A 23,339-nucleotide genomic window follows, 5' to 3' on the forward strand; every position below is an offset into this window, starting at 1 on the left:
TAAAAATAAAACTCTAAAAGTAAAGGTGTGGCTGATTATTCATTTAACTTAGAGTTGGAGATAATCTACTCCATTTGTTTACACTACAAATCTGGACTAAACGCTTGCAAACCAAAAACAAACAAAAATGATATGTTTTCTTGCATCAGTGAACAAAGTTCCTCTTCTTCAGAGACAAGATATTTTTCCCCCATAGATGGCTCAATATTAAATTTCCCATCCTCTTAATGGGTATTCTTGCAAAAATATGGAGACTATTTATATTGGAAATATCTTTTGACCTCCTGCTGAAATTCCTTGAGCTATTTACTTATCCCTGATGAAGAGTGGCCTTGAAGGCTTAAAGAAGCAGCCAAAACCTCTTCTACTTTAAGCTAGTAGTGCTGGTTTTTGCACAGTGACAGCTCTCAAGATTATGCATTAAAGTGAGTCTTAGGCGCAGGCTCTCTTTACTCAGCCCACATCTTCTAGTTTGGGCAATGCCTGATTGTGCCATTTATACTCCCAGCGTTTCGTATAAAATTCTGAAGGGGCCAAGGACCCAAGGTGGGACACTTTGACATGAAGATTATTCTGACTTAAAAGCAGTCAAAGCCCCGCAGATTCAGGAAAAGCTCTTTATCTCCCTTCAACTGCCTAAATTTGCATTGGAAAGGAGAGCCTGCGCCAGGAAGAGTTACTAACAGAGATTCTGCTTTACCTAAGAAACATACTTGTATAACAGCGCAACCTTTGTTTACCAAAATCTCTTCTCACCTTCATGCTAATGGTCTTTCTCCCCTTTGTATCCCTAGACCCCTATCCCTCTCCTCAGCTCAGGATGTCAATCAATGAGCTTCCCGTTGCCTGACTATCTTTGGAATTTCATGTCTGTGTGGATTCCCCATAGGGATGAAACTAAATTTGATTTTCTCCTGTTGATCTGTTGGTCTCATGTAAATTTAATTCTTAGTCCAGCTGGAAAAACCCTGGATAGAAGAAAATTTCTTCTTCCTCAATAGCTGGCCTGTTTAGCAGGATACTTTGACTTGTTGGACACAGCAGCAGCTAAGAGATCCTTGGGAAATCTGACATACAGCCGGCTGAAGGTAAGATTTTTTACCCTGTCGGTCTCCTGAGATCCCTATCTGTGGAGTCTGTCTGATGGAGTAAGAGTAATGAGTGTCCTTTTTTATCTAAATTTAGATTAGCAGAAGAAAATACTTGTGGAACTAGTTCCTCAGGCTTAATAACTCTTGGTAAATTTAGTGGAATACGGATCCATTTCCTCTTGAGATGGTCTTTGTTTTTCTTTGTCTTTTATGTCATTTGTCATATAAACCTTGCTGTAGGTTAATGTGAACATGAGGTAAAGGCTGTTGCTAAGGGACATCTTTGAAGTCCAGAAGTCCAAGCCACAAAACTAGTAGGCATGGGTCAAGCACTTAAAAGCTGTTAGACAGAGAGGAAAAAAGAAAAAAAAGGCTATTAGAATACTTACCACCTAACTCGAGGACTCCTGTGTTAGGATAAGTTAGTCATGGAATGGATTAGATTGACACCAGGTCACCTGCCAACCTCAAGAAAATTTCCATGCAACATTATAAAACATCACGCAATACCAACCCCCACAGTACATCCCTCCTACATATTAGTTTGGCTCCAAAAGCTCCAAGGCTTAGTTAAAGCTGTTAATGTGCCTCTAAGAAAAAGTGGATGAGATTTTTCCTTTCATCTTGTTCTACCAGTCCTAAGAGCCTGGCTTTGTGACCAGTGATAGTATTCTCTTTGGTCTCCCCCATCCAAAGGGTACACTTACCAGGGTGCACTTTGCAGGCCAGTCAAATAGACTAGGGTTCCAAGAATCTGGACGTGCCAGCTCCCACTGCATTTGTCATGAGAGGTCCCAGCTGGGAAGTTCCTCCATTGTCTCAACCTTTGTTGCTTCTTAGCGCTGGAAAGTCCCATCCCAGTAGTGTAAGCGGAGTTAGGGATCCCTATAAAAAGAAAGATGAAACATAACTATGGTGACATAAGAGCAGTCATTTTAGGCCTCCAGCTATTTTTGGTGATCCATATATGCCCTAAGAGCTCTACTTGCTTCAGCATACTGCTTGTGTAACTGCCCAGACGGTGTCAGAATTACAAAGAAGTACAAACATCTCAATAGAGAAGGATTTTAAAGGAACAAAGGGAATGCAAAAAACGGTCTCTGGGTGTCTGGGGGGGCTCAGTAGGCTGCAGGCATCTGACTTCAGCTCAGGTCTTGATCTCAGGGTCCTGAGATAGAGCTCACCAAGGAGTCAGCTTGAGATTCTCTCTCCCTCTCTCTCTCTGCCCCTCCCATTCGTTCTCTCAAAAAAAAAAAAAAAAAAAAGAACAGTCTCTACCTGGCCAGGAAATAGCCTAACCATATCAGAGACAATAAATCAGTTTGAAAACTCCCAGTGCTATATCAAAGGTAAGCAAGACCCTGCATTCCTTACCTGAGACAGTTTCCTCTGATTCCTTGTAATGTTAAAGCCTCTGCCCTAGGAGGAACATAAGCTTCATAAACATAACCCTGGATGCAGGTATAAGCCTGCACAACTTTATGTCCCCTTTAAATGCCATGATGAAGCTGCCCTCTCTGAATATTCATCCTAAACCCTAAATAAAAAGAACCCATTCGCTCCTGCTCAGGGAGTCACAGCTTTGGAAGTTATTTGTTGCAAATAAAGTCTCTTTTGTGTGACAACTCCATCTGGTGCAGTCTCCACTTGTAATTCACCCAGGAGCAAACTCACGTTAATTTGGTTGCAGTAGCCCCTGCCCAGCGTCACAGATGAGCAGATCTGTGACCGACTGGAGGCAACTCACGTTTCCGTGGGAGACAGGAGACACCGTTTTCACCTCCCCATCCTTCCCACTTGAGCAACAAAGGCTTTTGCTTCCTTAGACTAATTTTGGTAGTAAACTTTTGACTCATGAGGTCTACATCTTCTGTGCCCCCTGTCTGGATGCCTCTTGCATCTGTGGTTAAGCCATTAAAAGGCTATTTGGTTTGAATTACTATTAAGAGATCCTACTTGTCAATGGCCAGATGATGGATCCTTTAAATTGGTCATATTTTAGAAACACATATATTCTGTATAGATAGCTCTCAATTTTCTCAGTATAATGACCTGCTTTGGGGACTCCCTTGAAAAGATATAAGAACAGAAATTAGACTTAAGACAAAAATAAATGTTCATATCCAACGTAAATTCCCCTTCCTAAAATCCAGTTTCGGGCACCTGGGTGGCTCAGTCGTTAAGTGTCTGCCTTCGGCTCAGGTCATGATCCCAGGGTCCTGGGATCAAGCCCCACATCGGGCTCCTTGCTCAGCAGGAAGCCTGCTTCTCCCTTCCCCACTCCCCCACTCCCCCTGCTTGTGTTCCCTCTCTCGCTGTGTCTCTCTCTGTCAAATAAATAAATAAAATCTGAAAAAAAACAAAATCCAGTTTCATCTGCCTTTTTTAACTGTCCCCCTTTCCTACAGGATTTACAGTGAGCACTCAGGCCAATCTCTAGGTTCAAAGTATACGGGTCGCTCATGTAAACGCTGAAAGCCAGGAAATGAATTTAAAGCCCCCAGGACTGGCAGTGAGTCTTGTTTGCTCCTACCTCCCAGGGCTTTGTAATCCAGTTGTGCCAGCCTCAGGCATTTCTATGCAGGTGTATCACAGACCCTCCACCATAAAAGAATTTGCGTCCCCTGGACAGCAGCAAATTTTTTAAGCAATAAAGCCCCTTTACCTCTACTTTCAGAAGATCCTACCAAATATAAAGAGAAATTAGAAAGATTATTTGACTATTCACAATCTCCCCTTCACAGAGGAAACACATGACCAAAATTTCTCTCAGGCCCTCTTACAAATTATCAGTGGAAGGCCAATGTTCAGAGGCTAATAGAAGCCAAGTTTGAATTGTGTAACCAGAAAGAAGGCTTTTGTTAAAATGTTTTATACAGGGGCGCCTGGGTGGCTCAGTCGTTAAGCGTCTGCCTTTGGCTCAGGTCGTGATCCCAGGGTTCTGGGATCAAGCCCCGCATCAGGTTCCCCGCTCGGCGGGAAGCCTGCTTCTCCCTCTCCCACTCCCCCTGCTTGTGTTCCCTCTCTCGCTGTGTCTCTCTCTGTCAAATAAATAAAAATCTTAAAAAAAAAAAAAAAATTAAGAAGTAAAATGTTTTATACAGATGAAGGGGTTTGGGACAGGACCCCTCAGTATGTGTCACTTTGGCATGTGGATTATTTTGAGCCAAAGGCACTTGAGACCCTGTGGGATCATATATCTCTCCTTAACCACACAGAAAAATTGGGGCACCTGGGTGGCTCAGTCAGTTAAGCGTCTGTCTTCAGCTCAGATCATGATCTCAAGGTCCTGGCTCATCAGGGAGCCTGCTTCTCCCTCTGCCCCTCCCCCTGCTCATGCTCTCTTTCTCTGTCTCTCTCTCTCAAATAAATAAATAAATAAATAAATAAATAAATAAATAAATAAATAATAAAAACACACACAGAAAAATCAAAATTGGGGGGGTGTTTCACAGAATAAGGATTATTAACAGAGATAAATTTTATCCAAGTGACCATCTGTATGCAGGGCAAACTTCTAATTACCAAGCATCTGCTCTTCTTATCGCCCTGTGAAGTGCATTCCTTTCCTCTGAAATCCCAGATCCTTACCCCTTTTCTCCTTACTTCAGAATGACATACACACCTCATTTTGCCTGTCTTTGGAATTTCCATGTCTATGTGGATTCCCCGTACCTATGCCTATTAAATTTTATTTTCTTCCAGGGCGCCTGGGTGGCTCAGTTGGTTAAGCAACTGCCTTGGGCTCAGGTCATGATCCTGGAGTCCCAGGATTGAGTCCCGCATCAGGCTTCCTGCTCAGCAGGGAGTCTGCTTCTCCCTCTGACCCTCCCCTCTCTCATGCTCTCTCTCTCATTCTCTCTCTCAAATAAATAAATAAATAAATAAATAAATAAATAAATAAAATCTTTAAAAAAATTATTTTCTTCTGTTAATCTGATTTTTAGCCCAGCTAGAATAAATTTTGAGGCAACAGGAATTCTTGCTCCCCAACACAGACTTTACATAGGTATAAATCTTTTGATTCCCATCTTAGTTAAAAATCTCCCTGATAGGGCGCCTGGGTGGCTCAGTTGGTTAAGCAACTGCCTTCGGCTCAGGTCATGATCCTGGAGTCCCGGGATGGAGTCCCGGGATTGAGTCCCGCATCGGGCTCCCTGCTCAGCAGGGAGTCTGCTTCTCCCTCTGACCCTCTCCCCTCTCATGCTCTCTCTCTCTCTCTCACATAAATAAATAGTTGTCGGTCATTCTAGAAGTCACTCCATGGTCCATCTGTGCAGGCGCGAGCTAGGGACTAAGTTCAAACAGGTCTGGGTAGTCTGGGCCAGCTGGGGATCTTTGTCTAGGCAGTTTTTTTTGTTTGAGGGGTAGTTCTGGTTTCCATCATGGGATGCTATGCCTCTCAGATCTTTTGCCTGAGTTAAGAGACACACTGGAAAGGAGAGCTTAAGGAAATATGTGGAACAGAGGTTGCTGAGCACAAGTAGGTGGGCAATAAGGTCAGGTCTTGGGGTCCAGCTGGTGACATTATTTCTGTTGCAAAGTTTGTCCAAACAAAACAAAACAAAACCTAAGGATTATGGTTGACTCTGTCTAATGCCTCATGATGTGTCGTGGGTGGACTAACCATAATTGTTAAGAACAAGTAGTTAAATAGACGAAAATAAGGTAAAAAGTTTGTAGGCAGTCTTTTAAATAGCTTCTAAAATCTTTGGTAACTTGAAACTTTTTTATTTAAAGATCTATTTATTTATTTGAGAGAGAGAGAGAGAAAACATGAACAGGAGGGGCAGAGGGAGAGGAAAGAGAACCTCAAGCAGACTCTGCATTGAGCTTGGAGCCCGATATCAGGCTCAATCCCATGACCCTGAGATCATGACCCGAGCCAAAATCAAGAGTTGGACACTTAACTGACTGGACCACCCAGGTGCCCTGGTAACTTGAAACTTTAACATCTTGCTAAGTTAAATGATGAGTTAAGTTAAATTCATTGAACATCTAGATCATTTCCAAATAAGACGTATTAGTACTTAATGTTTTGTTATTTTATCTACTTTTGTCTTATTACTGGGAAACTAAAGACAAATTTGGGTGTGTTAGTAAACATGTTTTGTGCTTTACTGAAAGATGGTACTATGAAAAGTACATTTCTAGAAATTATAAAATGTATTTACAAATTTGCCAATCTAAAGAACTCTCCTGTAACAGTTCACAATTGCTTACTACTTAGTTTTCACTAGAAATTAAGATTTCCAGGAGTTCAGAATTCTAATAAATGTAATTAAGACTACTGGAAATAATAAGGGAAACAACTCTGCATGCAAGGAAAGTAAGATATGTGTGTTTGGTAAGAAAAGGTTTAAGAAATAGAAACACATTTTTGTTGAGAAAAAAGAAAATTCGTCCTAAAGTGAGCCTGGTTATTCAAAGAGGGAAAACTTCGGACAAAATCTGAATGTAAAAAAGAGAGTTGTAGGTTTATGGAAAAGAAATCAGAAAGAATGTGTGGTCAGTACTGGCTAAGATTAGGATAAATTTAAGTAAATGAGTTTTTTTTTTTAAGATTTTTATTTATTTATTTGTTGGAGAGAGAGAGCGAGCGAGCACAAGCAGGGGGAGAGGCAGAGGGAGAGGGAGAAGCAGGCTCCCCTCTGAGCAAGGAGCTGAGCCCGATGTGGGACTCCATCCCAGGACCCTGGGATCATGACCTGAGCTGAAGGCAGATGCTTAACCAACTGAGCCACATAGGCATCCCAGTTTTAATATCAAAAGTACACTGGTGAAAAATTAAAATTTTGTTTTCTCTTTGGTAAAAGGACCAAGTTTTCTTTAACTATTGATTTGCTCTTAATAAGGAATTATAAACAAAAGTTTTTCTTTACCTTTAAAGTTATCTGCCCAGAAAACAAGGACTCTGTTTTGCCAGAATAATTTCTTTTTTTTTTTTTATGTTTTTAAGATTTTATTTATTTGACAGAGAGAGACACAGAGAGAGAGGGGACACAAGCAGGGGGAGTGGGAGAGGGAAAAGCAGGCCTCCACGTGGAGCAGGGAGCCCGATGCGGGGCTTGATCCCAGGACCCCGGGATCATGACCTGAGCCGAAGGCAGACGCTCAACGACTGAGCCACCCAGGCGCCCCTGCCAGAATAATTTCTTATGTTTATCAGGTCTTTGATTACTCAAGAAAACTGAGTCTTAATATTAAGAGAGCTAAATTTTGCTCATAGTTATCTGTATTTGCCTTTGAAATCTTTTATTGCCATTTTGGTTAAATGGATAATTAACTACTGTTTCGTAATGATTTGTGGTTCTATTTAATCAAATGTTCAAACCTTTTGGTATTTTTTGACATACTTCCCAAAGCCAAATTCTAAAATGAAGTCTTTTGACTATAATTTAATTGAAATTTTCCAGAGGGTCCCCTGAACATTTCAAAGATTTGGTGAGAAATTAAACTAATTATACTTATTTGGTACATTAAATTACATAGGAAGCATGCCAAATAAGTGATACTAAATCCTCTTAAATTATATTTGTGTAGATATGTTACTAAAATAAGTGTTCTAGAGATTGTATGAAAAGTGTTGTGTGTCACAGAAATAACCAAATTTCCTTATTAATTGCATTATAATGAACTCCAATAAGATCTTTACTCGTGGCCATTTTTAAGTTTTTTATCATTTACAGACAGTTATAATGAAAGATAGTTGAAAGAAAAGCAGGCAGGGACAAGGGGCCCTTGCCCTAAGAGGAAACCACCCTTAAAAGGATTTTACACCACCCTGGAAGGAGCCCTCCACCCTTTCCCATGTGATAGGTAGGTGGCAAAAACCTGATTGGGTGACAGGGACATGAGGGTTAATCAGATTAAAACAGCCCGCCAACAAGCCCATAAAAACCTCTAGACTTAGGAACTCCGGCGGCAACCCTCTCCGGTCCCCTCCCTCTTCCTGAGTTTTGTACTATTGCTCAATAAAGTTTACTACCACTCAATCAAATTTGCTTTGCCACCCACCACTCTTCGTCTGGTCTGCCTCTTCATTCTTCGAAGCCATGTGACCAAGAACTGTGGGCACTGAAGGAAAAGAAATCCTTTAACAGTTTGCTTTTACAAAAGCTTCCTGCAACTTTCATTTTTAGTGAGACTCATGGAAAGAACTCTGAGTACAGGCTTATGATAACCTTAAGATCATAATACTGAACTAGGTAAGAGTTTTTGGAACTAGTTAAATAAAAGTGGATTCATGTAGAACAAGAATTAACATCATGGGACTGAATGGACTGAGGAGGATAATTATAATTTGTATGACCTTTTTTTTTTTTCATGAATAGTTGGGCTTATTTCAACAGTGGGTTTGAAACCCTCTCCTTAGGCAAGAGACTACAGTAATTTTACCAGGAATAGACAATTTCCTACACTGTCAAATATATAAAAGTTCCTCTTGCACTTTTCTCAACACTGATCAACAAGCAGATTCAGTCCACATTTGCTTTGATCATTCTACTGAGTTAACCCAAGCTTCTTCTTCAGAGACTCTGGCATTTCAGGTGGAGGAGGGTGAGGGAGCCTGAAGTAGACCTTCACAGAGTCATAGATGAACCACTGTAGTGCAGTCAGAGTGCCAATCATGATGATACGGGCAAAGAGTCCCTTCCATACACCTTTAAATCCAAGTCTCTGAAGAACTTGAGAAGCACTGCTACCTTTCTCCTTATTCAACACAGATAGCACGGAATCAGCAGGGTGAGAAACAATTGCACAGAAGATTCCAGCTATGTAACCTGCCACGAATGTTACAACCAGTTGCTCTGCCTTTGAACATTCACTTCAGGGCTTAGGAACCACAAACTTGTACAACGCTTCAACAGTACGTTCAAAGCAGGCAAATTTCATCATGGTGTATGGTATCTCTCTCATCCAGAGAGGGGCAACTCCCTTGTAGAATGCTTTTAAGCCTTCTTCCTTATACATTTTGGGAGCTGCATCCCTCAAGTGTTGGCATAACCTGGTTGGGTTTGAATTTGAACCCTAGCAGCCTCCATAGGAGCCAGGGCAATGTCAGCAAAGAATTCAGCACTGGCAGAAGCAGCCAAATATAGTGATGTGCACCAGAGATAGGCATTCTCCTCCCCAAGCATGTTGCTATACAAGACTTTGAAGACTTCATAAAAGCCAAACTTGCAGAGCCCCTGCATAGAGTAGCCAATGAAACTGGAGCCCATCCTTTAGCCAAACCACGAACACCATCCTCTTTAAGTGTAACTGAGTATCCATTAAATATGCCCTTGTACTTCTGGGGGTCCACCTGCATACAGCATTTCACTAAATCCAGAGGAACGACAGCAGTGTGTGTAAGACCACAACTTAAGCTGACTTTTTATAATGTTTTGTTTTTCCAGAGTTGAGGAAATGTTTTATCTTAAGCTAACTGACTTAAAGCAGCAATTTGATAAAATATACCTTTGTGAACAAATTGAAACATTTATCTTTTTCTCCCTACGTGGTCTCTCGAGAATTCAGAAACTTTCAGTATTCTTAAATTCTCATGGTAATATATTTATTTGCATAGGTTCAATAAGAATCTGTTTTCTTTGTAACAGGACACAATTGGAAACATTGGTCATAATACCAAGGCTTTGATTGGAATGTTGTATTTGAGAGACATGCATAGACTTAGATATGACCAAAATTGTTTTAAGGAACTATGGTTGACTTTATAGAACCAATAAAGCCCCTTGGAAATATCAGTTTGTTACCCTGCTTACAGAGTTTCCAGGAACCCAAGCAGGTGAGTAAAGATCACTTCCTGGCAGGTGCAGGGTATTTTGGAGACCTCAAGAGGAGAGAAATTAATCCAGATCTATAGGTATTGCAGGTGAAGTCTGATGGCAAGTATTTGGCTTGGCTTCTGGCCTTGAGAGGCTGTTAAAAGTTCAGTCTGGAGATTTCTTATGAAAAGTTCCAGGAAAGCAGGTTTTAAAGAGCCTATATGGTCAACTGTTATTCTTGCTGTATTCATGTAAATAATCATGCCCAATTTTTTTGAAACTAGACTTATTTTGCAAACAGATTAGTGGTAACATGGCTATCTTTGGTAGAATGAGGGTGAGTATTTAGAGAAAAAATATACCTGTGTAGATTATTAGATTCTAGTACTGTCATTTTAAATGGTACTAGAAACTGATTTCTTCTAGTTTCCTTCAATGCCTGGCTATAACTCTCCAAACTAACATTTTAAATTTTTCTCCCACCTTTCTGACTTGGAATCATGTGAGAACTAAAATTGCCCTTTTTCCTAAAGCCCTGCAAACTAAATATGAGTGATTTGACATAAATGTCAGATAAATAACTAATGTTTATTTATTGATTTTATTTATTTGTTTTTTAAAGATTTTATTTATTTGACAGAGAGAGACACAGCGAGAGAGGGAACACAAGCAGGGGGAGTGGGAGACGGAGAAGCAGGCTTCCCGTGGAGCAGGGAACCTGATGTAGGGACTCGATCCCAGGACCCTGGGATCATGACCTGAGCCGAAGGCAGATGCTTAACGACTGAGCCACCCAGGCGCCCCAACAATAACTAATATTTAAAGACAATCTTTTTGCCTGTTACCCTGTGGGTCACTCAAAAAAATTACCAGAGACATTTGAACTGCAAATCAGGAAAATCTGTCAGATTACCACTGGCTATTCTCACTCCATCTGAAGATGCTTCTAGCCTGACATCTAAAAATCTTAACTGGCTGGCCTAAGAACTCAGAAACTGGTTTGTAATTTGATCCAATCATTAACCACTGTTTTTGTTTCCATAGAAATGCCTCCTATTTAATACCTGATTACTTGAACTATTGGCCTAACTTTGAGAACACACCTGCATCACTGCCTCCTGAAATGAGTTTAACTGAGTTGACCTATTCTCAGGACTAAGAGACTGGTTCAACAAGAGGGAACAACTTATCAACTCAACTTTTCATGTGGACAGTTCCAAAGGAGGGAACTGTAGGGGCCAAGGGCAGGCAGCTCCAAGGTGGGCCACTTTGCCATGAAGATTATCTTGAGTTAAAAGCAATCAAAACCCAGCAGATCCAGGAACAGCTCTTTACCTCCTCCTGAACTGCCTAAATTTACATTGGAAAGGAGAGCCTGTATTAGGAAGAGAGTTATTAACAGATATTTCTTTTTACCTCACAAACTTATTTGCATAACAGAGCAACCTTTGTTTACTAAACATCTCTCACCTTTCTGCTAATGGTCTTCCCCCCACTTTGTATCCCTACATCCCTACCCCTCTCCTTAGCTCAGGATGTCATATAAACCTCATGTTGCCTATCTTTGAAATTTTATGTCCATGTGGATTCATTGCAGATAGGAGACTAAATTTGATTTTCTCCAGTTAATTGATCTCATGTAAATGTAATCCTTATTTCAGCTAGAAGAGTCTGGAATAGAGGAAACTTTCTTCCTCCCCAACAATTCTATGAAACATAATTTTAAGCAGCAAATACCAAATTTCGAATCTGAATAGTAAACATAATCTTAAAAAAATGAATGTAAAATCTACCACCAAAGGCAAATCTATTTTTTTTTAATAATGGAAAGGAATACAGAACATAAATAAATGTAAAACCCTAAGTTATTTGACTTTTTAGTTTTCTAATGTAATGGTCTCCAAAGTCTGCTTGTGTCCTTCAGGACTACACAAGACAACCCACAGGGATATCAGGAGAAACTATAACATGTCTATTTCTATTTTTACTTCATGCTTTAAAATGTCTGTGTACTACATAATATACATTATATGTTACCATTGCAATACACTTATATAATTTAGAAATAAATATTATGGAAAAAATGTTTGGAGAGTATTTTAAAGTTGGTTCACTCTGATTCAGTGCATTTTGATCATATTGTGAGAATGCTGTGGGACATTCTTTTTTTTTTTTAAAGATTTTATTTATTTATTTGAGAGAGAAAGAATGAGGCACAGAGAGAGCATGAGAGGGGGAGGGTCAGAGGGAGAAGCAGACTCCCCGCTGAGCAGGGAGCCCGATGCGAGACGCGATCCCGGGACTCCAGGATCATGACCTGAGCTGAAGGCAGTCGCTTAACCAACTGAGCCACCCAGGCACCCTGTGGGACATTCTTTTTTAAAAGGAATAAACTGAAATGCAGAGCTAGATATAAAATGTTAAATTATTGCATTTGGACTGGAAAACTTTACCATAATCATCATATATACTAAAAATCACCAGTGATACCTGGCTGGCTCAGTCGGTGGAGCATGGGACTCTTGATCTTGGTGTCATGAGTTCAAGCCCCACATTGGGTGTGGAGCCTACTTAAAAAAAAAAATCACCATAGAGTTCTATAAAAATATTAAATTAATGTGTTACTTAATTTTTGCAAATTGTGAAGATAATTATAGAGCATTTTTAAATGACATGAAAATAAAATGAAGGAAAAATTCTCCAAGACATCCAATGTTATTTTATGTATTTTTAAATTTTTTTTTTTTTTTTTAGAGAGAGTGAGTGAGTGCTGGGGAATAGGGGTAGGGGGAGAGGAAGAGAGAGAATCTTAAGCAGGCTCCACGCCCAGGGTGGGGCCTGACTCTGGGGCTTGATTCACGACCCTCAACCCTGAGATCATGACCTCAGCTGAAATCAAGAGTGGGATGCTTGTGGTGCCTGTGTGGCTCAGTCGGTTAAGCATCTGCCTTCGGCTCGGGTCATGATCCCGGAGTTCTGGGATCAAGCCCCGTGTCGGGCTCCCTGCTCAGCAGAGAGCCTGCTTTTCCCTCTGCCCCTCACCTGCTCATGCTCTCTCTCTCTCTCAAAAAAAAAGAGTGGGATGCTTAACTACTGAGCCACCTAGGCACCTCTCTTTTAATCTTTTTTTAATCCACTCTTTTTACATAGATGAAATCATGAAAAATGCAGGAGATTTATCTATTCTTATGATTAAGTTCATAAATTATAAAAATATTTGAATATATGATTCATAAATATAAATTTTAAAGACTGCAAAGCAACATATTTTGACATATATGCCCTCATAAACATTGAAATGAAGAAACTGATGTATAGGAAAAATTGTGCTGATGACATTTCTAGTAAATCCATCCTAGATAGTTTTATGTGAAAAGCTTTTAACATGCTAGTCAGATAGACATGATATTCTATACTAGCATGGCATTAATTAGATGTGTGTGCTTTTGTTGTGTGAAGGTCTTACTTTTCATCTATATTTCTGTTTCTATGATATATATATTTGTATATGGTATATATATATATAGACATAGACACACACACACAAACACACACACGCACACACGCAGAGGAGACTCTTTAAGATCTATTAACCCAGAGGCATCTACCAAAGGAACCTCTTTCCAGGAGGTCTGAATACACAATGAATGTAACCATGAAGTCACTGCAACTATATTTCTTCTACCAGTACCCTCAAGCTTTTGGCTAGAATTTCTATTAAAAAAAATAAAACACCACATTAGTTTTGTGAAAAACAGAAAGAATACATCAAAAGACAGGTTTGGTTGCAAGTCGAGGAAAGGCTGGAGTTACAAAGGAAGTAAAGCCAGTGAAAGTCAGTGAAAGAAAATAAAAGCAGATATCCCAAACAAAGAGGTGCTACCAAGAGCAGTCACTGAAAAAACATGTCAAACAAAATAATCAGCTTAAACTATAAAAAAATAAAAGAGATTAAAAGCATTCTTTGAAACATGAAACAACTATTTCCACCACTCTAATCCTTCTTTAAGCCATGTATTTCTTTCTTTGGTCATCTGCCCTAAATTACTGAAAACAAATACTTGACAAGAGACTGCTGAAGTGGATTAATCTTTCGGCTTTCAGCAAAATGAGATGAGAATAACAAGCATTTAATGGATAAATATTTGAATAGGTATGGGATTCAGTTAATATCTCAGTCCACTGATTTTTAATATGCATCATGATAGAGTCCTACGCCAAAATATTAGGTTCTTTGATGAAGCATACCTTTAAAAAAGTGTTTTCAATCCACGAGGACCAAATTTCACTGATCAGAGCAGGACTAAAATTTTTATCCTTTACAATCTCCAACACTTCTAATGTTTAGATATTCTAGTAATATCCAAAAGCAAACCATAAGAGACTCTTAACAATAGGGAACAAACTGAGGGTTGCTGGAGGGTTGCTGGAGGGGAGGTGGGTGGGGGAATGGGGTAAGTGAGTGATGGGCATTAAAGAGGGCACTTGTGATGAGCACTGGGTTGCTCTATGCAAGTGATGAATCACTAAATTCTACCCCTGAAGCCAATACTACATTATATGTTAACTAACTACAATTTAAATAAAATCTTAAAAGAAAAATATCCAAAAGTTTTCAATGTATAATGTTCAATGAATGTGAAATACTAAAGGAAAATCTTTAAAATCATGATTCTCACTAGACTGTGGATGTATTTAACAAAAGGGGTATAGGTAAAAGGAAGTCTTCACTTGCCAAGGTTCTTTTGTTAATGGCAATAGGAATGTCTTCTAAAACTATTTTATTTAATTAATTTATTATTTATTTTTTAAAAAAACTATTTTAATAATAGACTTAGGATGATAAGACCATTGCAGTAATACCCGGCATCTTTAGCTATGTATCTGTTTAAAATTGCTGGGAAAAAATGTATTAACATGATGTAATATAGACTTGGAGCAGTATTTCTCAAATTTAAAGCACTTATCCAATCAATTCAATACAAAAAGTTTATTACACAGGTAATATACCTGTGCACAGCTCCCATTAAGAACATTATTAATTCTTTAGTGTGGCAATAAAATATTTATAATTTTCATGTTTCCTTTATTTTCATTATATGCCTTTCTTCACTTTTTTCTTTTTTCATAAAAATGCCATGAGACACAGTGCAACAATGATAAGGGAATCTAACATAGGGTTCCTCGGGCTGTCACTTTCTAGAATTTCAGTTACAGTTGCCTATGTGTTTTATAGACAAGCTGTCTCTTGATGTATCATGTACTTCATAACTGCCGATTTTAAATACCAGCTCTAAATTAAACTGCCTTGACAAATTCATTTTACTCTCTAAACCAGTTTTTCTTCAAGTGAGGTATTGAGTTATTTTAGAATCTTTCATTATTCAAATAAATTTTCTTTCAGTGACCAAAAGACAGGAATCTATCTAGAATAAGGGATGTGAGGAAATAGAAAAGTTAAAAACTACAATGAGGGGCAGCTGGATTATCTGTCATTAAACAAAAATTACATAGGCCTTAGGTAAGATGCTTGCCTTGTTTACCTCTGACAGACCCTCCAAATTCCCATTCTTTGTCTCATAAGTGACTAGCTAAACTAGTGTTGTCCTTACTGATCAACAGGAACAAAATGATATTAACTAAACTTTCATTAAACTTCTTTCCTTCCCTCAGGTCCCTGAACTTTGGCCCATCCTGTGCCTGAGTCAGCATACTGCCCTTCCCTGGAAAGAGACTGGACTTGGGGTAAAACATTCTCTCATCTACTGTTCTGTCACCACCCTTTTATCTCCTGTCCCCATACCTGGTTCTTTCTACCTTTGTTCACTTCTCTCTATAAGAGAAAAAGCCTTTTTGCCCAACTTTTTGAGATGATTGCAAGTCTTATGGTCACAGGGTTCTCCTTACTACAGTGGTCCCACCCCCCACTGGATAATTCTTTCAGATTTGTTTTTCATTTGACACACTCTATCTTTGAATATGACATTTCTTGAACTGATTTCCCATTACTTCACCCTAGACAGATATTTTCTGAGTATCTCACACCTGCCATCTCCTTTCTTCACATTGCCACTGCTCTTGTTCAGGCTCTTATTAACCTCATCCTTGCCCATTATGAACTGATCTCCTCAGCCTCCAATTTTACTTACTTTTTCACCATTGCCGGTAAGTTCATCTTCCTAAAGAGTATTCCTCCAATCTCAGCATTCTTTCGCATTCTTTTTGTTGTTTTTTTGCTCTCTGTTGCCTAAGAATAAAGTCCAAATTCCTTAGTGTAGCATTTACGTCTTTCCACAATGAGGTCTAATCTCATCTCTTCCTCCCAGGAACCCTTCTAAACCTTCTAACCCTTTCTAAAACTTGCCTTCTTTCTCCAGTCTCGTTGTTTGCCCATTTACTTTTTCTGTACCTCAGATGTTTTCCTTCCCAAATCCCCCCTCCCTGAATTTCTATTCAATGCTATTCCTTCCCTGTCTGGGAATTAATCTCTTCCATTATTATTATTCCCCTATTATTATGCCCCTAACACTGTGTCTGTACCTTTGTTAAAGCCTTAAAAATAGTTTTTTATTGGGGCGCCTGGGTGGCTCAGTTGGTTAAGTGACTGCTTTCGGCTCGGGTCATGATCCTGGAGTCCCTGGATCGAGCCCCGCATCAGGCTCCCTGCTCTGCGGGAAGCCTGCTTCTCCCTCTCCCACTCCCCCTGCTTGTGTTCCCTCTCTCGCTGTCTCTCTCTCTCTGTTGAAAAATAAATAAAATCTTTTAAAAAAAATAGTTTTTTATTACAGCAAGTTGTATACATTTTTAAATCTGTCCTTCTAGATTATAAATTCTTTGAGGTCAAGACAGTGTCTTATTCCTTTGTGTATCTTCTCTGGCCCTTAGTCTAATGCCTCACACTTGGAAAGCACTCAATATTTGTTCTTTCCTTTCCTTTCCTTTTCTTTTTAAAAATTTTTATTTATTTATTTGAGAGAGAGAGAGAGAGAAGGAAGGAAACAGAGAATCTGAAGCAGACTCCATGCTGAGCGTAGAGCCTGATGTGGGCTCGATCTTACAACCACAGGATCATGACCTGAGCCAAAACCAAGAGTCAGACACTTAACTTATTGAGCCACCCAGGTGCCCCAATATTTGTTCTTTTAATTAAAATGAATGGAAAATTATTCTATTTCCTTTGTGGCTCCATGTGACATTTTCTGTAACATATGTTTATTATATCTAATGATCAACTAAATATAATGTGAGAAGTTCAGGATTAGAAGTCAGTTGAATGTTGTTTACCATAAGGCAGAATATAGAGAATAACAAAGACTGACTGACAGTTTTAAGAGTTCTTAGGAGGTAAGATAGCATACGTGTTCAGAGTGTGGGTTCTGGTTTCCGACATCTGGTAGGCTCTACTACTTACTAGCTCTGTGACCTTGAGCATATTCCATGTTTCTGTGCCCCAATTTTTCATGTATAGTATGAAGATAGAAAGATCTACTTTATAGGGCTGTTGAGAAGATTAAATTAGTTACTATCTGTAAAACACATCACACTTGATCTTAGCCAAAAGGCACATCAAATAGTACATGTTGTGTAAAAAGATCCAATTACTGTTACCTTTATTATCAAAATTGGCTCTCCAAAAAGGAAAAGCTTCACTTCCTTGATGCCTCTCAGTGATCATTTAAGTCAAGTAATTCCAAAGAATGTATTACCAAGTAGCTAGTGGACACACTGGTTTGACCAAAACTTGTAACCTCTCTAAGGATCATCAGCTCTCAAAGATTTGTATAAGGAACAGACAAGGAAGTGATCTCTTATAACCCACAGATGTGCTGAGAATGAGCCAAAGCCAAGTTATCAAGTTTATATACATTTTAACAATCTCTTTAAATTTCAATACCTTTCTAGGGGAGTTCTGTAGGAATGCATTCCCAAACCTCATTCACTTATGTTTATTCATGCAGTTATTCAGTAAACACTTAGGTGCTAGGGATATAGAAATCAAGGGTATTGTTCCTGTCTGCAACTAAGTCATGGTCTTGAAGGACTCAGTCAGGGGAGAAATGGAAGGAAATGAGTTCAAGACAGAAAGGAATAATATGGAGTAACACACAGAGGTATGCAGGAGCTCGGAATATTCAGGGAGCTTCCTTTAAGAATAAGTGAGTGTGGAGTGAGGGTATCTGGGCAGTGGTAGGAGAGGCAGGCAGGGGCAGGATGATGAAGACCCCCTGAATAACACCTGGTTTCCCTCACTCTGCCCGTCAAAGGCCCCTCAGCTTGCAAACATCACTGTGGGAGGGAAAAGAAAACAAAAAGCCAGGTAGGATGAGGACCAGACTCTGTGAAACGAAAGTTCTGAGGAAATTAGACCTCAATCACCTGTTTTTCCTCGTCTATCCTATCCTGGACAACCTAAATTTAGTTCATCGTGAATGCCAAAGTAAAATTTGAATTTTATCCTAAAGGCAATGGGGCAAAACCAGAGGATTTTAAGCAGGGCAGAACTGTGATCAAACAGTTGTGAAAGTAGTGTGGACAACAGATTCAAGGGGGTGGCGAATGCTGGGAGAGGTGTGACAAAGACAATGTGTTCTGTCTGAACACGCTGACTTGGAGAACATGACGGATAGTCGAATGATGATGTTAAGATGATAGTAAGAGATCAGATTTAGTTCTTTAAATAAAAGTTCCAAGGTATATTTTGTCCTCAGCACACCCTCAGTCCAATTTTCTATAACTAATACAATTATATGTTTGTGGTTGTTAATTTACTTTATAGTTTAAAAATTTCTTACCTATATAATGTCATTTTAGCCTTTCCATAATCCTATAAGGTAGACAGGACTGCTATCCCTCCCATTTTGCAAGGAGGATTTACGCCTCTGAGATTATGAGTGATTTATTTGTCTAAGACCACAGAGGAAGTCAGGGGCAGATCCAAGCCCTAAACTTAGCTCCAGGTCGTGTGTTCTCTATAGCAGTGAACTGCACATCCTCATAGTAACCCATCAACTCTTACTTAGCGCCCGCTCTGCTCTTCGCAGTACATTAGCAGAGATTAAAAAAAAAAAGAATTAGAAGATCAGCATAGGGACAACAGCACTGTTTGTGGGCAAAGTTATAGATCAGCAATCAGATCTGGCTTCTGGTTCTAATTCTGCCTCAACCACCTGTGTGATTGTATTTTATCTGAAAATAACAGAAACCCACCTCAAACACACTTAAATAGAAAGGGGAATTTATTGGTTCATGAAATCCACGGAAGGACTGAACAGTCCAGGATCACAAAGGTAAGACTGCAGAGGTAGCCCTTAGAAACAACTGAAAAGAGCTGGCTTGAACCTTGTTAGGAGTCTTCAAAATCTTTTGTTTCTGTCGCTATCTGTGTGGCAGTTTCACTTTCTCTCTGCTGCTAACTAGCTTCTGTTAAAGGAAGAAATATGGTTATTATGTTTCTGATTTTAGAAGTTAAAGCTGCAGCCATTGAAGAGAGAGGACTCCAATCCTTTCCTGGACTCAAGTAAAAAAGTCTCTGGGAACCTACTACTCCCTTGGCCCAGCTGAAGGTGGTGAACCCGTGGTCACCAGAGGAATCAATTCCACTGAGTTCTAGCAAGATTTAACTCAGGCATTCATTTTCTTGGGTACTTTCTGAAAGACATGGACCTTGATTACCGGCATTATATAGCTAGGTGGAAGGAAAGAAAACCAGCATTTCAGGTAAGGGAAGGAAGTTTTGAGTTAGTAACTTAGGTGGTCTATGAATAAAAGATAAGCCTGACTGGAGTGGAGGCTGCATCCTTGTTCCCACTGAAAATCACACTGGATTGCTAAAGGAGTAACGGAGTATTGTGGATCTAAAAGGTAAACAGAATTTGTTAGAGCTGAAGCAGCCCTTATAGGTTTCTTGTATAGATTCAGTGACCCTGAAACTGCACTTTATAACATAAACAAATCCTCAACCATTTCCTAGAATGCTCCTTCCTTGTCAACTGAACTTGGCTTAGAGTTGTGGCAGTAGGAAAAAAGAGGAATTGGTGACAGAAATCAGAGGAGGAAAATTCAAAAGACAATCCCCAGTCATCCAATCTGGGAGCCTACAAGAGAGATAAGAGCTCTTGATGGCACTCTCAGTGGCTATTTGAATGTGTGCATATCGAAAGCAGGAGATGTGTCTGACGTTGGTGCTTAATAAGCTGGTGCTTAATTTATGAGATTAATAAACTGCATGACTCTCATAAAATGAGGACATTAATAAAATGACTTCTAAACCCTTTCCAGCAATATAATTCTGTGAGTCCATTTCCAATCTTAATCTTAAAAATCTTCAAAGTCCTTGAATACCCGCATACAAAAAAGATTTTTTTTAAAGGTTAAGACGGCAAATTTTATATTCTGTATTTTTTTTTAAAGATTTTATTTATTTATTTGACAGAGAGAGACACAGTGAGAGAGGGAACACAAGCAGGGGGAGTGGGAGAGGGAGAAGCAGGCCTCCCGCTGAGCAGGGAGCCCGATGTGGGGCTCAATCCCAGGACCCTGGGACCATGACCTGAAGCCGAAAGCAGACACTCAACTGACTGAGCCACCCAGGTGCCTCTATATTATGTATTTTTGGCCACAATGAAAAAAATGCCTCCCCAAAAGGGTAGGTTGTTCATTCTACTGTACTTTCAAAAACCTACATTTGAAAATATACCAAGTGTGGCAAGATGACAGCATAGGAAGATCCTGAACTCACCTCCACTCTCCAAGTCACCAAATATACAGCTACATATGGATCATTTCTCTCTGAAAAAGATCTGAAAATTAAATGAACTGCTTCTCCCCCCAAAAAAGGATAAAAAGACCACACCGAGGCAGGTAGGAGAGGTAGAGACAGTCTTACCAAAAAACTCATTCCCAGCTCGGTGACACACAGTAGGGAGGGATCTTACCCACCCGGTGCTTCTCCCAGAGGAGTGAGGGGTTCATATTCTCCATTAGGCACCTCAACCTCTGGACCTGCACCAAGAAGATGAGCCCCCAGAGCATCTGGCTTAGAAAACTAACTGGGAAGGTCCAAGGGACCCAAAGTGTTAGAGGAAACTGACATTATCTTTTTAAAGGGCCCACATGCAGTCTCACTTGCCAGAGGACCCAGGGCAAAACAGCAGTTAGAAGAGTGCCCAGTCTGTATGTGAAGGAGACTCATGTGCTAACGTAAGAGCATCTGCTTGAGGGGCGGGGAACCCCTGAGATCCTCCCCAGAGATGGAGGTGCTGGCAGACGCCACTTCTGCACTTTCCACCTATCCTGCAGCACGGGTGGGCAAGCTCCAGTGTGGCACTCTGCTGCTGCCTTGCTAAGACAGGTGGGAGTGAGCAGTGGTAGCACTGTCCTACTGCCTTGCTGAGGCTGGAGCGTGCAGGTGGCTGCAGCACTGCCATGCTCCCTGGCCAGGCCAGGCAAACATGAACGGTTGTGACATTGTCCTGCTCCCAGGCTAAAGCTGGTGCAAGCACACAAAGTACTCTCCCAGTGTATTCCTGAAGCCTGCAGCTGTGGGCAGTCAAGACATTTTCCTGCTGCCTTTCCAATGCCTGTGAGTATTCCCCCACCCTTTATATTCTCTGGCTGCCCACCCAAAGCTATGGGTGCTAGTGGGGACCCCCCTGATCACCTGGCCCTGGTGGCCAAAGGGGCTGGCATTCCTGAGCTCCACAGGAATGTAACAATTAGAAAGACAGTTCTTGGCCAGCCACCACCCCCAGGGCACTGCATAGACAAAAGACTGGAGGTATCTGGTTGGCTCAGTCAGCTGAGTGACTGACTCTTGGTTTTAGCTCAGTGCATGATCTTGGGGTCATGATCTTGGGTCATAATATGGAGCCCTGCATCAGGTTCTACACTCAGTGCAGAGTCTGAGATCCTCTCCACCCCCTCTTTGTCCTTCCCCTTGCTTGCACCCTGTCTCTCTCTCTAAAATAAAAATTAATAAATAAACAGCAGACTGAAACACAACCCCAGTCTTGTGAAAAAAGGCCTATTTATTTAGTCTGGAGCTGCAGCCTGAGGGACAGATTTTAGGTTTCCCAAACATCTAGAGGCTAAGTAGGCACACCCAGGGAATGTAAGCAGGGAGACACCATCCTCCACACTCCCTTGGCCTCACTACAGCTCAACAAGACCTCCCAGAAGGAAGCTTATACACTAATTTGGAGCCCCAAGTTTTGCAACTGTCACCCAGGGGATACCTCCAGATCTCCTGGTCTTGAGGCCAGCAGGGATTATGATTGCAGCCCCACAGGACTATATATATTTGCATGTTTTCAAAGCTGCTACCAGGGCACCTGGCTGGTTCTGCTGGTAGAACATGTGACTCTTGATCTTGGGGTTGTGAGTTTGGGCCCTATAGTAGATACAGAGATTACTTAAAAATAAAATCTTAAGGGAAATAAAAAAGCTGCTACCTGAAGACCTGGCTTCTGATCAGCCCGAAACTAGGTGCAAAATGAGATTCTTCCCCTTGGAACACTGACAAGTCTTGGCATACCCTCAACAACAGGACATATGAAGAATAAACTAGGCAGTTTAGACAATCACAAAGGTTCCAGAGACAACCAAAAATGAGGGCAAAGTTGAACTAGAATATTCATCACCAACCCAAGGCCACTCCTTCAAGACTGAGAGAAGTAGCTGTTTTGCCTAATACATAGAAACAGAGAGTCGAGCAAAATGAAAAAGTATGTTGCAAATGAAAGAACAACACAAAACCTCAGAAAAAGACCTTAATGATACAAAGATAAGTAGCCTATAAGGAATTCAAAGTAATGACCATAAAGATACTCAATGAACTTGGGAGAAGAATGAACATAGTGAGAGCTTCAACAAAGGGAGATAGAAAATATTTACAAAGTACCAACAGAAGTTGCAGAGCTGAAGAATACAATGACTGAACTAAAAATATACTTCAATAGAGGGGTTCAACAGCAAACTGGATGAAGCAGAATGAATCAGTAAGCTGCAAGACAAGGCAATGGAATCCACCCAGACATACCTGCAAAAAGGGAAAAAAAAAAAGGAAGAAACAATGTAGATAACGTAAGAAACTCACGTGAAATAACATTTACATTATAGGGGTCCCAGAAAGAGAAGAGAGAAAGGTGCAGAAAACTTATTTGAAGAAATAATGACTGAAAACTTCTCTTAAAACTTCTTATGAAAGGAAACATCCAAGTTCAGGAAGCCCAGAGAGTTCCAAATAAGATGAACCCAAAGAGATCCAACAAAACATAATTAAAATGACAAAAGTTAAAGATAAAGAGAGACTTTTTTTTTCTAAAGATTTTATTTATTTGACAGAGAAAGACACACAGAGAGAGAGAACACAAGCAGAGGGAGTGGGAGAGGGAGAAGCAGGCTTCCCGCAGAACAGGGAACCTGATGTGGGGCTCGATCCCAGGACCCTGGGACCATGACCTGAGCCAGAGGCAGATGC

General features: G+C 40.3%; 1 long non-coding RNA gene and 1 pseudogene across 2 annotated transcripts in view; both read right to left on the reverse strand.

Moving 5' to 3' along the window:
* The window catches only part of LOC102746297 (uncharacterized), an 82,464-nt gene extending 59,210 nt beyond the window's left edge, over window positions 1-23,254 (reverse strand). Inside the window, exons 1-2 of one of the 2 annotated variants that reach the window (XR_014148431.1) lie at window positions 16,012-23,237; window positions 1,799-1,976 (exon numbers count right to left, since the gene is read on the reverse strand). This is a non-coding gene — a long non-coding RNA (uncharacterized LOC102746297). Of the gene's footprint in view, window positions 1-1,798; window positions 1,977-16,011 lie in introns of both variants that reach the window. The other variant, XR_014148432.1, reaches the window with a different exon arrangement.
* On the reverse strand, window positions 8,400-9,471 carry LOC115943774 (solute carrier family 25 member 3 pseudogene; annotated as a pseudogene).
* Window positions 23,255-23,339: the final 85 nt, after the last annotated feature.

Source organism: Leptonychotes weddellii, chromosome 9 (genome assembly GCF_054177405.1).
Source record: "Leptonychotes weddellii isolate Sample4059 chromosome 9, ASM5417740v2, whole genome shotgun sequence".
Classification (NCBI taxonomy): Eukaryota; Metazoa; Chordata; class Mammalia; order Carnivora; family Phocidae; genus Leptonychotes; species Leptonychotes weddellii.